Below are 14,678 nucleotides of genomic sequence, written 5' to 3'. Positions count from 1 at the left end.
ACTGGGATACAGTTCCTGAAGGTGCTGACTCTCACTGGGATACAGTTCGTGAAGGCGCTGCCTCTCATTGGGATACAGTTCCTGAAGGTGCTGACTCTCACTGGGATACAGCTCCTGAAGGTGCTGACTCTCACTGGGATACAGTTCCTGAAGGTGCTGATTCTCACTGGCATACAGTTCCGGAAGGTGCTGACTCTCACTGGGATACAGTTCCTGAAGGTGCTGACTCTGCTGGGATACAGCTCCTGAAGGCGCTGACACTCACTGGGATACAGTTCCTGAAAGTGCTGACTCTGCTTGGATACAGTTCCTGAAGGTGCTCACTCTCACTGGGATACAGTTCCTGAAGGTGCTGACTCTCACTGGGGGACAGTTCCGGAAGGTGCTGACTCTCACTGGGATACAGTTCGTGAAGGCGCTGACTCTCACTGGGATACAGTTCCTGAAGGTGCTGACTCTCACTGGGATACAGTTACTGAAGGTGCTGACTCTCACTGGGATACAGTTCCTGAATGTGCTGATTCTCACTCGTATACAGTTCCTGAAGGTGCTGACTCTCACTGGGATACAGTTCCTGAAGGTCCTGACTCTCACTGCGGTACAGTTCCTGAAGGTGCTGACTCTCACTGGGATACAGTTCCTGAAGGTGCTGATTCTCACTGGGATACAGTTCCTGAAGGTGCTGACTCTCACTGGGATACATTTCCTGAAGGCGCTGACTCTCACTGGGATACAGTTCCTGAAGGCGCTGACTCTCACTGGGATACAGTTCCTGAAGGTGCTCACTCTCACTGGGATACAGTTCCTGAAGGTGCTGATTCGCACTGGGATACAGTTCCTGAAGGTGCTGACTCTCACTGGGATACAATTCCTGAAGGTGCTGATTCTCACTGGGATACAGTTCCGGAAGGTGCTCACTCTCACTGGGATACAGTTCCTGAAGGTGCTGACTCTCACTGGGATACAGTTCCTGAAGGTGCTGACTCTCACTGGGATACAGTTCGTGAAGGCGCTGACTCTCACTGGGATACAGTTCCTGAAGGTGCTGACTCTCACTGGGATACAGCTCCTGAATATGCTGACTCTCACTGGGATACAGTTGCTGAAGGTGCTGATTCTCACTGGCATTCAGTTCCGGAAGGTGCTGACCCTCACTGGGATACAGTTCCTGAAGGTGCTGACTCTGCTGGGATACAGCTCCTGAAGGCGCTGACACTCACTGGGATACAGTTCCTGAAAGTGCTGACTCTGCTGGGATACAGTTCCTGAAGGTGCTCACTCTCACTGGGATACAGATCCTGAAGGTGCTGACTCTCACTGGGGGACAGTTCCTAAAGGTGCTGACTCTCACTGGGATACAGTTCCTGAAGGTGCTGACTCTGCTGGGATACAGTTCCTGAAGGCGCTGACTCTCACTGGGATACAGTTCCTGAAGGTGCTCACTCTCACTGGGATACAGTTCCTGAAGGTGGTGACTCTCACTGGGGGACAGTTCCTGAAGGTGCTGACTCTCACTGGGATACAGTTCCTGAAGGTGCTGATTCTCACTGGGATACAGTTCCTGAAGGTGCTGACTCTCACTGGGATACAATTCCTGAAGGTGCTGATTCTCACTGGGATACAGTTCCGGAAGTTGCTGACTCTCACTGGGATACAGTTCCTGAAGGTGCTGACTCTCACTGGGATACAGTTCCTGAAGGCGCTGACTCTCACTGGGATACAGTTCCTGAAGGTGCTGACTCTGCTGGGATACAGTTCCTGAAGGCGCTGACTCTCACTGGGATACAGTTCCTGAAGGTGCTGACTCTCACTGGGATACAATTCCTGAAGGTGCTGATTCTCACTGGGATACAGTTCCTGAAGGTGCTGATTCTCACTGGGATACAGTTCCGGAAGGTGCTGACTCTCACTGGGATACAGTTCCTGAAGGTGCTGACTCTGCTGGGATACAGCTCCTGAAGGCGCTGACTCTCACTGGGATACAGTTCCTGAAAGTGCTGACTCTGCTGGGATACAGTTCCTGACGGCGCTGACTCTCATTGGGAGACAGTTCCTGAAGGTGCTCACTCTCACTGGGATACAGTTCCTGAAGGTGCTGACTCTCACTGGGGGACAGTTCCTAAAGGTGCTGACTCTCACTGGGATACAGTTCCTGAAGGCGCTGACTCTCACTGGGATACAGTTCCTGAAGGTGCTCACTCTCACTGGGATACAGTTCCTGAAGGTGCTGACTCTCACTGGGGGATAGTTCCTGAAGGTGCTGACTCTCACTAGGGGACAGTTCCTAAAGGTGCTGACTCTCACTGGGATACAGTTCCTGAAGTTGCTGACTCTCAGTGGGATACAGATCCTGAAGGTGCTGACTCTCACTGGGGTACAGTTCCTGAAGGTGCTGACTCTCACTGGGGTACAGTTCCTGAAGGTGCTGACTCTCACTGGGATACAGATCCTGATGGTGCTGACTCTCACTGGGATACAGTTACTGAAGGTGCTGACTCTCACTGGGATACAGATCCTGAAGGTGCTGACTCTCACTGGGATACAGATCCTGAAGGTGCTGACTCTCACTGGGATACAGATACTGAAGGTGCTGACTCTCACTGGGATACAGTTCCTGAATGTGCTGATTCTCACTGGTATACAGTTCCTGAAGGTGCTGACTCTCACTGGGATACAGTTCCTGAAGGTGCTGACTCTCACTGCGATACAGTTCCTGAAGGTGCTGACTCTCACTGGGATACAGTTCCTGAATTTGCTGATTCTCACTGGGATACAGTTCCTGAAGGTGCTGACTCTCACTGGGATACAGTTCCTGAAGGTGCTGACTCTCACTGGGATACAGTTCCTGAAGGTGCTGACTCTCACTGGGATACAGTTCCTGAAGGTGCTGACTCTCACTGGGATACAGTTCCTGAAGGTGCTGACTCTCACTGGGATACAGCTCCTGAAGGTGCTGACTCTCACTGGGATACAGTTCCTGAAGGTGCTGATTCTCACTGGCATACAGTTCCGGAAGGTGCTGACACTCACTGGGATACAGTTCCTGAAAGTGCTGACTCTGCTGGGATACAGTTCCTGAAGGTGCTCACTCTCAGTGGGATACAGTTCCTGAAGGTGCTGACTCTCACTGGGGGACAGTTCCGGAAGGTGCTGACTCTCACTGGGATACAGTTCGTGAAGGCGCTGACTCTCACTGGGATACAGTTCCTGAAGGTGCTGACTCTCACTGGGATACAGTTACTGAAGGTGCTGACTCTCACTGGGATACAGTTCCTGAATGTGCTGATTCTCACTCGTATACAGTTCCTGAAGGTGCTGACTCTCACTGGGATACAGTTCCTGAAGGTGCTGACTCTCACTGCGGTACAGTTCCTGAAGGTGCTGACTCTCACTGGGATACAGTTCCTGAAGGTGCTGATTCTCACTGGGATACAGTTCCTGAAGGTGCTGACTCTCACTGGGATACATTTCCTGAAGGCGCTGACTCTCACTGGGATACAGTTCCTGAAGGCGCTGACTCTCACTGGGATACAGTTCCTGAAGGTGCTCACTCTCACTGGGATACAGTTCCTGAAGGTGCTGATTCGCACTGGGATACAGTTCCTGAAGGTGCTGACTCTCACTGGGATACAATTCCTGAAGGTGCTGATTCTCACTGGGATACAGTTCCCGAAGGTGCTCACTCTCACTGGGATACAGTTCCTGAAGGTGCTGACTCTCACTGGGATACAGTTCCTGAAGGTGCTGACTCTCACTGGGATACAGTTCGTGAAGGCGCTGACTCTCACTGGGATACAGTTCCTGAAGGTGCTGACTCTCACTGGGATACAGCTCCTGAAGGTGCTGACTCTCACTGGGATACAGTTCCTGAAGGTGCTGATTCTCACTGGCATTCAGTTCCGGAAGGTGCTGACCCTCACTGGGATACAGTTCCTGAAGGTGCTGACTCTGCTGGGATACAGCTCCTGAAGGCGCTGACACTCACTGGGATACAGTTCCTGAAAGTGCTGACTCTCACTGGGATACAGTTCCTGAAGGTGCTGACTCTGCTGGGATACAGTTCCTGAAGGCGCTGACTCTCACTGGGATACAGTTCCTGAAGGTGCTCACTCTCACTGGGATACAGTTCCTGAAGGTGCTGACTCTCACTGGGGGACAGTTCCTGAAGGTGCTGACTCTCACTGGGATACAGTTCCTGAAGGTGCTGATTCTCACTGGGATACAGTTCCTGAAGGTGCTGACTCTCACTGGGATACAATTCCTGAAGGTGCTGATTCTCACTGGGATACAGTTCCGGAAGTTGCTGACTCTCACTGGGATACAGTTCCTGAAGGTGCTGACTCTCACTGGGATACAGTTCCTGAAGGCGCTGACTCTCACTGGGATACAGTTCCTGAAGGTGCTCACTCTCACTGGGATACAGTTCCTGATGGTGCTGATTCTCACTGGGATACAGTTCCTGAAGGTGCTGATTCTCACTGGGATTCAGTTCCGGAAGGTGCTGACTCTCACTGGGATACAGTTCCTGATGGTGCTGACTCTGCTGGGATACAGCTCCTGAAGGTGCTGACTCTCACTGGGATACAGTTCCTGAAAGTGCTGACTCTGCTGGGATACAGTTCCTGAAGGCGCTGACTCTCACTGGGAGACAGTTCCTGAAGGTGCTCACTCTCACTGGGATACAGTTCCTGAAGGTGCTGACTCTCACTGGGGGACAGTTCCTAAAGGTGCTGACTCTCACTGGGATACAGTTCCTGAAGGCGCTGACTCTCACTGGGATACAGTTCCTGAAGGTGCTCACTCTCACTGGGGGATAGTTCCTAAAGGTGCTGACTCTCACTGGGGTACAGTTCCTGAAGGTGCTGACTCTCACTGGGGTACAGTTCCTGAAGGTGCTGACTCTCACTGGGGTACAGTTCCTGAAGGTGCTGACTCTCACTGGGATACAGATCCTGATGGTGCTGACTCTCACTGGGATACAGTTCCTGCAGGTGCTGACTCTCACTGGGATACAGATCCTGATGGTGCTGACTCTCACTGGGGTACAGATCCTGAAGGTGCTGACTCTCACTGGGGTACAGTTCCTGAAGGTGCTGACTCTCACTGGGGTACAGTTCCTGAAGGTGCTGACTCTCACTGGGATACAGATCCTGATGGTGCTGACTCTCAATGGGATACAGTTCCTGAAGGTGCTGACTCTCACTGGGATACAGTTCCTGAAGGTGCTGACTCTCACTGGGATACAGATCCTGAAGGTGCTGACTCTCACTGGGATACAGATACTGAAGGTGCTGACTCTCACTGGGATACAGTTCCTGAATGTGCTGATTCTCATTGGTATACAGTTCCTGAAGGTGCTGACTCTCACTGGGATACAGTTCCTGAAGGTGCTGACTCTCACTGCGATACAGTTCCAGAAGGTGCTGACGCTCACTGGGATACAGTTCCTGAATTTGCTGATTCTCACTGGGATACAGTTCCTGAAGGTGCTGACTCTCACTGGGATACAGTTCCTGAAGGTGCTGACTCTCACTGGGATACAGTTCCTGAAGGTGCTGACTCTCACTGGGATACTGCTCCTGAAGGTGCTGACTCTCACTGGGATACAGTTCCTGAAGGTGCTGATTCTCACTGGCATACAGTTCCGGAAGGTGCTGACTCTCACTGGGATACAGTTCCTGAAGGTGCTGACTCTGCTGGGATACAGCTCCTGAAGGCGCTGACACTCACTGGGATACAGTTCCTGAAAGTGCTGACTCTGCTGGGATACAGTTCCTGATGGTGCTCACTCTCACTGGGATACAGTTCCTGAAGGTGCTGACTCTCACTGGGGGACAGTTCCTGAAGGTGCTGACTCTCACTGGGATACAGTTCCTGAAGGTGCTGACTCTGCTGGGATACAGTTCCTGAAGGCGCTGACTCTCACTGGGATACAGTTCCTGAAGGTGCTCACTCTCACTGGGATACAGTTCCTGAAGGTGCTGACTCTCACTGGGGGACAGTTCCTGAAGGTGCTGACTCTCACTGGGGGACAGTTCCTATAGGTGCTGACTCTCAGTGGGATACAGATCCTGAAGGTGCTGACTCTCACTGGGGTACAGTTCCTGAAGGTGCTGACTCTGCTGGGATACAGTTCCTGAAGGCGCTGACTCTCACTGGGATACAGTTCCTGAAGGTGCTCACTCTCACTGGGATACAGTTCCTGAAGGTGCTGACTCTCACTGGGGGACAGTTCCTGAATGTGCTGACTCTCACTGGGGGACAGTTCCTAAAGGTGCTGACTCTCACTGGGGTACAGTTCCTGAAGGTGCTGACTCTCAGTGGGATACAGATCCTGAAGGTGCTGACTCTCACTGGCATACAGTTCCGGAAGGTGCTGACCCTCACTGGGATACAGTTCCTGAAGGTGCTGACTCTGCTGGGATACAGCTCCTGAAGGCGCAGACACTCACTGGGATACAGTTCCTGAAAGTGCTGACTCTGCTGGGATACAGTTCCTGAAGGTGCTCACTCTCACTGGGGTACAGTTCCTGAAGGTGCTGACTCTCACTGGGATACAGTTCCTGAAGGTGCTGACTCTCACTGGGGGACAGTTCCTAAAGGTGCTGACTCTCACTGGGGTACAGTTCCTGAAGGTGCTGATTCTCACTGGGATACAGTTCCTGAAGGTGCTGACTCTCACTGGGATACAGTTCCTGAAGGCGCTGACTCTCACTGGGATACAGTTCCTGAAGGTGCTGATTCTCACTGGGATACAGTTCCTGAAGGTGCTGACTCTCACTGGGGTACAGTTCCTGAAGGTGCTGACTCTCACTGGGATACAGATCCTGATGGTGCTGACTCTCAATGGGATACAGTTCCTGAAGGTGCTGACTCTCACTGGGATACAGTTCCTGAAGGTGCTGACTCTCACTGGGATACAGATCCTGAAGGTGCTGACTCTCACTGGGATACAGATACTGAAGGTGCTGACTCTCACTGGGATACAGTTCCTGAATGTGCTGATTCTCATTGGTATACAGTTCCTGAAGGTGCTGACTCTCACTGGGATACAGTTCCTGAAGGTGCTGACTCTCACTGCGATACAGTTCCAGAAGGTGCTGACGCTCACTGGGATACAGTTCCTGAATTTGCTGATTCTCACTGGGATACAGTTCCTGAAGGTGCTGACTCTCACTGGGATACAGTTCCTGAAGGTGCTGACTCTCACTGGGATACAGTTCCTGAAGGTGCTGACTCTCACTGGGATACAGCTCCTGAAGGTGCTGACTCTCACTGGGATACAGTTCCTGAAGGTGCTGATTCTCACTGGCATACAGTTCCGGAAGGTGCTGACTCTCACTGGGATACAGTTCCTGAAGGTGCTGACTCTGCTGGGATACAGCTCCTGAAGGCGCTGACACTCACTGGGATACAGTTCCTGAAAGTGCTGACTCTGCTGGGATACAGTTCCTGATGGTGCTCACTCTCACTGGGATACAGTTCCTGAAGGTGCTGACTCTCACTGGGGGACAGTTCCTGAAGGTGCTGACTCTCACTGGGATACAGTTCCTGAAGGTGCTGACTCTGCTGGGATACAGTTCCTGAAGGCGCTGACTCTCACTGGGATACAGTTCCTGAAGGTGCTCACTCTCACTGGGATACAGTTCCTGAAGGTGCTGACTCTCACTGGGGGACAGTTCCTGAAGGTGCTGACTCTCACTGGGGGACAGTTCCTATAGGTGCTGACTCTCAGTGGGATACAGATCCTGAAGGTGCTGACTCTCACTGGGGTACAGTTCCTGAAGGTGCTGACTCTGCTGGGATACAGTTCCTGAAGGCGCTGACTCTCACTGGGATACAGTTCCTGAAGGTGCTCACTCTCACTGGGATACAGTTCCTGAAGGTGCTGACTCTCACTGGGGGACAGTTCCTGAATGTGCTGACTCTCACTGGGGGACAGTTCCTAAAGGTGCTGACTCTCACTGGGGTACAGTTCCTGAAGGTGCTGACTCTCAGTGGGATACAGATCCTGAAGGTGCTGACTCTCACTGGCATACAGTTCCGGAAGGTGCTGACCCTCACTGGGATACAGTTCCTGAAGGTGCTGACTCTGCTGGGATACAGCTCCTGAAGGCGCAGACACTCACTGGGATACAGTTCCTGAAAGTGCTGACTCTGCTGGGATACAGTTCCTGAAGGTGCTCACTCTCACTGGGGTACAGTTCCTGAAGGTGCTGACTCTCACTGGGATACAGTTCCTGAAGGTGCTGACTCTCACTGGGGGACAGTTCCTAAAGGTGCTGACTCTCACTGGGGTACAGTTCCTGAAGGTGCTGATTCTCACTGGGATACAGTTCCTGAAGGTGCTGACTCTCACTGGGATACAGTTCCTGAAGGCGCTGACTCTCACTGGGATACAGTTCCTGAAGGTGCTGATTCTCACTGGGATACAGTTCCTGAAGGTGCTGACTCTCACTGGGATACAATTCCTGAAGGTGCTGATTCTCACTGGGATACAGTTCCGGAAGGTACTGACTCTCACTGGGATACAGTTCCTGAAGGTGCTGACTCTCACTGGGATACAGTTCCTGAAGGCGCTGACTCTCACTGGGATACAGTTCCTGAAGGTGCTGACTCTCACTGGGATACAGTTCGTGAAGGCGCTGACTCTCACTGGGATACAGTTCCTGAAGGTGCTGACTCTCACTGGGATACAGTTACTGAAGGTGCTGACTCTCACTGGGATACAGTTCCTGAAGGTGCTGACTCTCACTGCGGTACAGTTCCTGAAGGTGCTGACTCTCACTGGGATACAGTTCCTGAAGGTGCTGATTCTCACTGGGATACAGTTCCTGAATTTGCTGATTCTCACTGGGATACAGTTCCTGAATGTGCTGATTCTCACTCGTATACAGTTCCTGAAGGTGCTGACTCTCACTGGGATACAGTTCCTGAAGGTGCTGACTCTCACTGGGGTACAGTTCCTGAAGGTGCTGACTCTCACTGGGATACAGTTCCTGAAGGTGCTGATTCTCACTGGGATACAGTTCCTGAAGGTGCTGACTCTCACTGGGATACATTTCCTGAAGGCGCTGACTCTCACTGGGATACAGTTCCTGAACGCGCTGACTCTCACTGGGATACAGTTCCTGAAGGTGCTCACTCTCACTGGGATACAGTTCCTGAAGGTGCTGACTCTCACTGGGATACAGTTCCTGAAGGTGCTGATTCTCACTGGGATACAGTTCCGGAAGGTGCTGACTCTCACTGGGATACAGTTCCTGAAGGTGCTGACTCTGCTGGGATACAGCTCCTGAAGGCGCTGACTCTCACTGGGATACAGTTCCTGAAAGTGCTGACTCTGCTGGGATACAGTTCCTGAAGGCGCTGACTCTCACTGGGAGACAGTTCCTGAAGGTGCTCACTCTCACTGGGATACAGTTCCTGAAGGTGCTGACTCTCACTGGGGGACAGTTCCTAAAGGTGCTGACTCTCACTGGGATACAGTTCCTGAAGGCGCTGACTCTCACTGGGATACAGTTCCTGAAGGTGCTCACTCTCACTGGGATACAGTTCCTGAAGGCGCTGACTCTCACTGGGATACAGTTCCTGAAGGTGCTCACTCTCACTGGGATACAGTTCCTGAAGGTGCTGACTCTCACTGGGGGATAGTTCCTGAAGGTGCTGACTCTCACTAGGGGACAGTTCCTAAAGGTGCTGACTCTCACTGGGATACAGTTCCTGAAGGTGCTGACTCTCACTGGGATACAGTTCCTGAAGGTGCTGACTCTCACTGGGATACAGTTCCTGAAGGTGCTGACTCTCACTGGGATACAGTTCCTGAAGGTGCTCACTCTCACTGGGATACAGTTCCTGAAGGTGCTGACTCTCACTGGGATACAGTTCCTGAAGGTGCTGACTCTCACTGGGATACAGATCCTGAAGGTGCTGACTCTCACTGGGATACAGATACTGAAGGTGCTGACTCTCACTGGGATACAGTTCCTGAATGTGCTGACTCTCACTGGGATACAGTTCCTGAAGGTGCTGACTCTCACTGGGATACAGTTCCTGAAGGTGCTGACTCTCACTGCGATACAGTTCCTGAAGGTGCTGACTCTCACTGGGATACAGTTCCTGAATTTGCTGATTCTCACTGGGATACAGTTCCTGAAGGTGCTGACTCTCACTGGGATACAGTTCCTGAAGGTGCTGACTCTCACTGGGGTACAGTTCCTGAAGGTGCTGACTCTCACTGGGATACAGTTCGTGAAGGTGCTCACTCTCACTGGGATACAGTTCCTGAAGGTGCTCACTCTCACTGGGATACAGTTCCTGAAGGTGCTGACTCTCACTGGGGGACAGTTCCTGAAGGTGCTGACTCTCACTGGGATACAGTTCGTGAAGGCGCTGCCTCTCACTGGGATACAGTTCTTGAAGGTGCTGATTCTCACTGGCATACAGTTCCGGAAGGTGCTGACTCTCACTGGGATACAGTTCCTGAAGGTGCTCACTCTCACTGGGATACAGTTCTTGAAGGTGCTGATTCTCACTGGCATACAGTTCCGGAAGGTGCTGACTCTCACTGGGATACAGTTCCTGAAGGTGCTGACTCTCACTGGGATACAGTTCGTGAAGGCGCTGACTCTCACTGGGATACAGCTCCTGAAGGTGCTGACTCTCACTGGGATACAGTTCCTGAAGGTGCTGACTCTGCTGGGATACAGCTCCTGAAGGCGCTGACACTCACTGGGATACAGTTCCTGAAAGTGCTGACTCTGCTGGGATACAGTTCCTGAAGGTGCTGACTCTCACTGGGATACAGTTCCTGAAGGTGCTGACTCTCACTGGGATACAGTTCCTGAAGGTGCTGACTCTCACTGGGATACAGTTCCTGAAAGTGCTGACTCTGCTGGGATACAGTTCCTGAAGGTGCTGACTCTCACTGGGATACAGTTCCTGAAGGTGCTGACTCTCACTGGGATACAGTTCCTGAAGGTGCTGACTCTCACTGGGGGACAGTTCCGGAAGGTGCTGACTCTCACTGGGATACAGTTCGTGAAGGCGCTGACTCTCACTGGGATACAGTTCCTGAAGGTGCTGACTCTCACTGGGATACAGTTCCTGAAGGTGCTGACTCTCACTGCGGTACAGTTCCTGAAGGTGCTGACTCTCACTGGGATACAGTTCCTGAAGGTGCTGACTCTCACTGGGATACAGTTCCTGAAGGTGCTGATTCTCACTGGCATACAGTTCCGGAAGGTGCTGACTCTCACTGGGATACAGTTCCTGAAGGTGCTGACTCTGCTGGGATACAGCTCCTGAAGGCGCTGACACTCACTGGGATACAGTTCCTGAAAGTGCTGACTCTGCTGGGATACAGTTCCTGAAGGTGCTCACTCTCACTGGGATACAGTTCCTGAAGGTGCTGACTCTCACTGGGGGACAGTTCCTGAAGGTGCTGACTCTCACTGGGATACAGTTCCTGAAGGTGCTGACTCTGCTGGGATACAGTTCCTGAAGGCGCTGACTCTCACTGGGATACAGTTCCTGAAGGTGCTCACTCTCACTGGGATACAGTTCCTGAAGGTGCTGACTCTCACTGGGGGACAGTTCCTGAAGGTGCTGACTCTCACTGGGGGACAGTTCCTAAAGGTGCTGACACTCACTGGGGTACAGTTCCTGAAGGTGCTGACTCTCAGTGGGATACAGATCCTGAAGGTGCTGACTCTCACTGGGGTACAGTTCCTGAAGGTGCTAACTCTGCTGGGATACAGTTCCTGAAGGCGCTGACTCTCACTGGGATACAGTTCCTGAAGGTGCTCACTCTCACTGGGATACAGTTCCTGAAGGTGCTGAATCTCACTGGGGGACAGTTCCTGAATGTGCTGACTCTCACTGGGGGACAGTTCCTAAAGGTGCTGACTCTCACTGGGGTACAGTTCCTGAAGGTGCTGACTCTCACTGGGATACAGATCCTGAAGGTGCTGACTCTCACTGGCATACAGTTCCGGAAGGTGCTGACCCTCACTGGGATACAGTTCCTGAAGGTGCTGACTCTGCTGGGATACAGCTCCTGAAGGCGCAGACACTCACTGGGATACAGTTCCTGAAAGTGCTGACTCTGCTGGGATACAGTTCCTGAAGGTGCTCACTCTCACTGGGATACAGATCCTGAAGGTGCTGACTCTCACTGGGGGACAGTTCTTAAAGGTGCTGACTCTCACTGGGATACAGTTCCTGAAGGTGCTCACTCTGCTGGGATACAGTTCCTGAAGGCGCTGACTCTCACTGGGATACAGTTCCTGAAGGTGCTCACTCTCACTGGGATACAGTTCCTGAAGGTGCTGATTCTCACTGGGATACAGTTCCTGAAGGTGCTGACTCTCACTGGGATACAATTCCTGAAGGTGCTGATTCTCACTGGGATACAGTTCCGGAAGTTGCTGACTCTCACTGGGATACAGTTCCTGAAGGCGCTGACTCTCACTGGGATACAGTTCCTGAAGGTGCTCACTCTCACTGGGATTCAGTTCCTGAAGGTGCTGACTCTCACTGGGGGACAGTTCCTAAAGGTGCTGACTCTCACTGGGATACAGTTCCTGAAGGTGCTGACTCTGCTGGGATACAGTTCCTGAAGGCGCTGACTCTCACTGGGATACAGTTCCTGAAGGTGCTGACTCTCACTGGGATACAGTTCCTGAAGGTGCTGACTCTCACTGGGGGACAGTTCCTGAAGGTGCTGACTCTCACTGGGGGACAGTTCCGAAAGGTGCTGACTCTCACTGGGGTACAGTTCCTGAAGGTGCTGACTCTCAGTGGGATACAGATCCTGAAGGTGCTGACTCTAACTGGGGTACAGTTCCTGAAGGTGCTGACTCTCACTGGGGTTCAGTTCCTGAAGGTGCTGACTCTCACTGGGATACAGATCCTGAAGGTGCTGACTCTCACTGGGATACAGTTCCTGAAGGTGCTGACTCCCACTGGGATACAGTTCCTGAAGGTGCTGACTCTCACTGGGGTACAGTTCCTGAAGGTGCTGACTCTCACTGGGGTACAGTTCCTGAAGGTGCTAACTCTGCTGGGATACAGTTCCTGAAGGCGCTGACTCTCACTGGGATACAGTTCCTGAAGGTGCTCACTCTCACTGGGATACAGTTCCTGAAGGTGCTGAATCTCACTGGGGGACAGTTCCTGAATGTGCTGACTCTCACTGGGGGACAGTTCCTAAAGGTGCTGACTCTCACTGGGGTACAGTTCCTGAAGGTGCTGACTCTCACTGGGATACAGTTCCGGAAGGTGCTGACCCTCACTGGGATACAGTTCCTGAAGGTGCTGACTCTGCTGGGATACAGCTCCTGAAGGCGCAGACACTCACTGGGATACAGTTCCTGAAAGTGCTGACTCTGCTGGGATACAGTTCCTGAAGGTGCTCACTCTCACTGGGATACAGATCCTGAAGGTGCTGACTCTCACTGGGGGACAGTTCTTAAAGGTGCTGACTCTCACTGGGATACAGTTCCTGAAGGTGCTCACTCTGCTGGGATACAGTTCCTGAAGGCGCTGACTCTCACTGGGATACAGTTCCTGAAGGTGCTCACTCTCACTGGGATACAGTTCCTGAAGGTGCTGATTCTCACTGGGATACAGTTCCTGAAGGTGCTGACTCTCACTGGGATACAATTCCTGAAGGTGCTGATTCTCACTGGGATACAGTTCCGGAAGTTGCTGACTCTCACTGGGATACAGTTCCTGAAGGCGCTGACTCTCACTGGGATACAGTTCCTGAAGGTGCTCACTCTCACTGGGATTCAGTTCCTGAAGGTGCTGACTCTCACTGGGGGACAGTTCCTAAAGGTGCTGACTCTCACTGGGATACAGTTCCTGAAGGTGCTGACTCTGCTGGGATACAGTTCCTGAAGGCGCTGACTCTCACTGGGATACAGTTCCTGAAGGTGCTGACTCTCACTGGGATACAGTTCCTGAAGGTGCTGACTCTCACTGGGGGACAGTTCCTGAAGGTGCTGACTCTCACTGGGAGACAGTTCCGAAAGGTGCTGACTCTCACTGGGGTACAGTTCCTGAAGGTGCTGACTCTCAGTGGGATACAGATCCTGAAGGTGCTGACTCTAACTGGGGTACAGTTCCTGAAGGTGCTGACTCTCACTGGGGTTCAGTTCCTGAAGGTGCTGACTCTCACTGGGATACAGATCCTGAAGGTGCTGACTCTCACTGGGATACAGTTCCTGAAGGTGCTGACTCCCACTGGGATACAGTTCCTGAAGGTGCTGACTCTCACTGGGGTACAGTTCCTGAAGGTGCTGACTCTCACTGGGGTACAGTTCCTGAAGGTGCTGACTCTCACTGGGGGACAGTTCCTAAAGGTGCTGACTCTCACTGGGGTACAGTTCCTGAAGGTGCTGATTCTCACTGGGATACAGTTCCTGAAGGTGCTGACTCTCACTGGGATACAGTTCCTGAAGGCGCTGACTCTCACTGGGATACAGTTCCTGAAGGTGCTGATTCTCACTGGGATACAGTTCCTGAAGGTGCTGACTCTCACTGGGATACAATTCCTGAAGGTGCTGATTCTCACTGGGATACAGTTCCGGAAGGTACTGACTCTCACTGGGATACAGTTCCTGAAGGTGCTGACTCTCACTGGGATTCAGTTCCTGAAGGCGCTGACTCTCACT

Source organism: Mustelus asterias, chromosome 24 (assembly GCF_964213995.1).
Source record: "Mustelus asterias chromosome 24, sMusAst1.hap1.1, whole genome shotgun sequence".
In the NCBI taxonomy this organism is placed as follows: domain Eukaryota; kingdom Metazoa; phylum Chordata; class Chondrichthyes; order Carcharhiniformes; family Triakidae; genus Mustelus; species Mustelus asterias.
The sequence above is the reverse complement of the archived record's forward strand: the minus strand, read 5'-3'. Positions refer to the sequence as shown.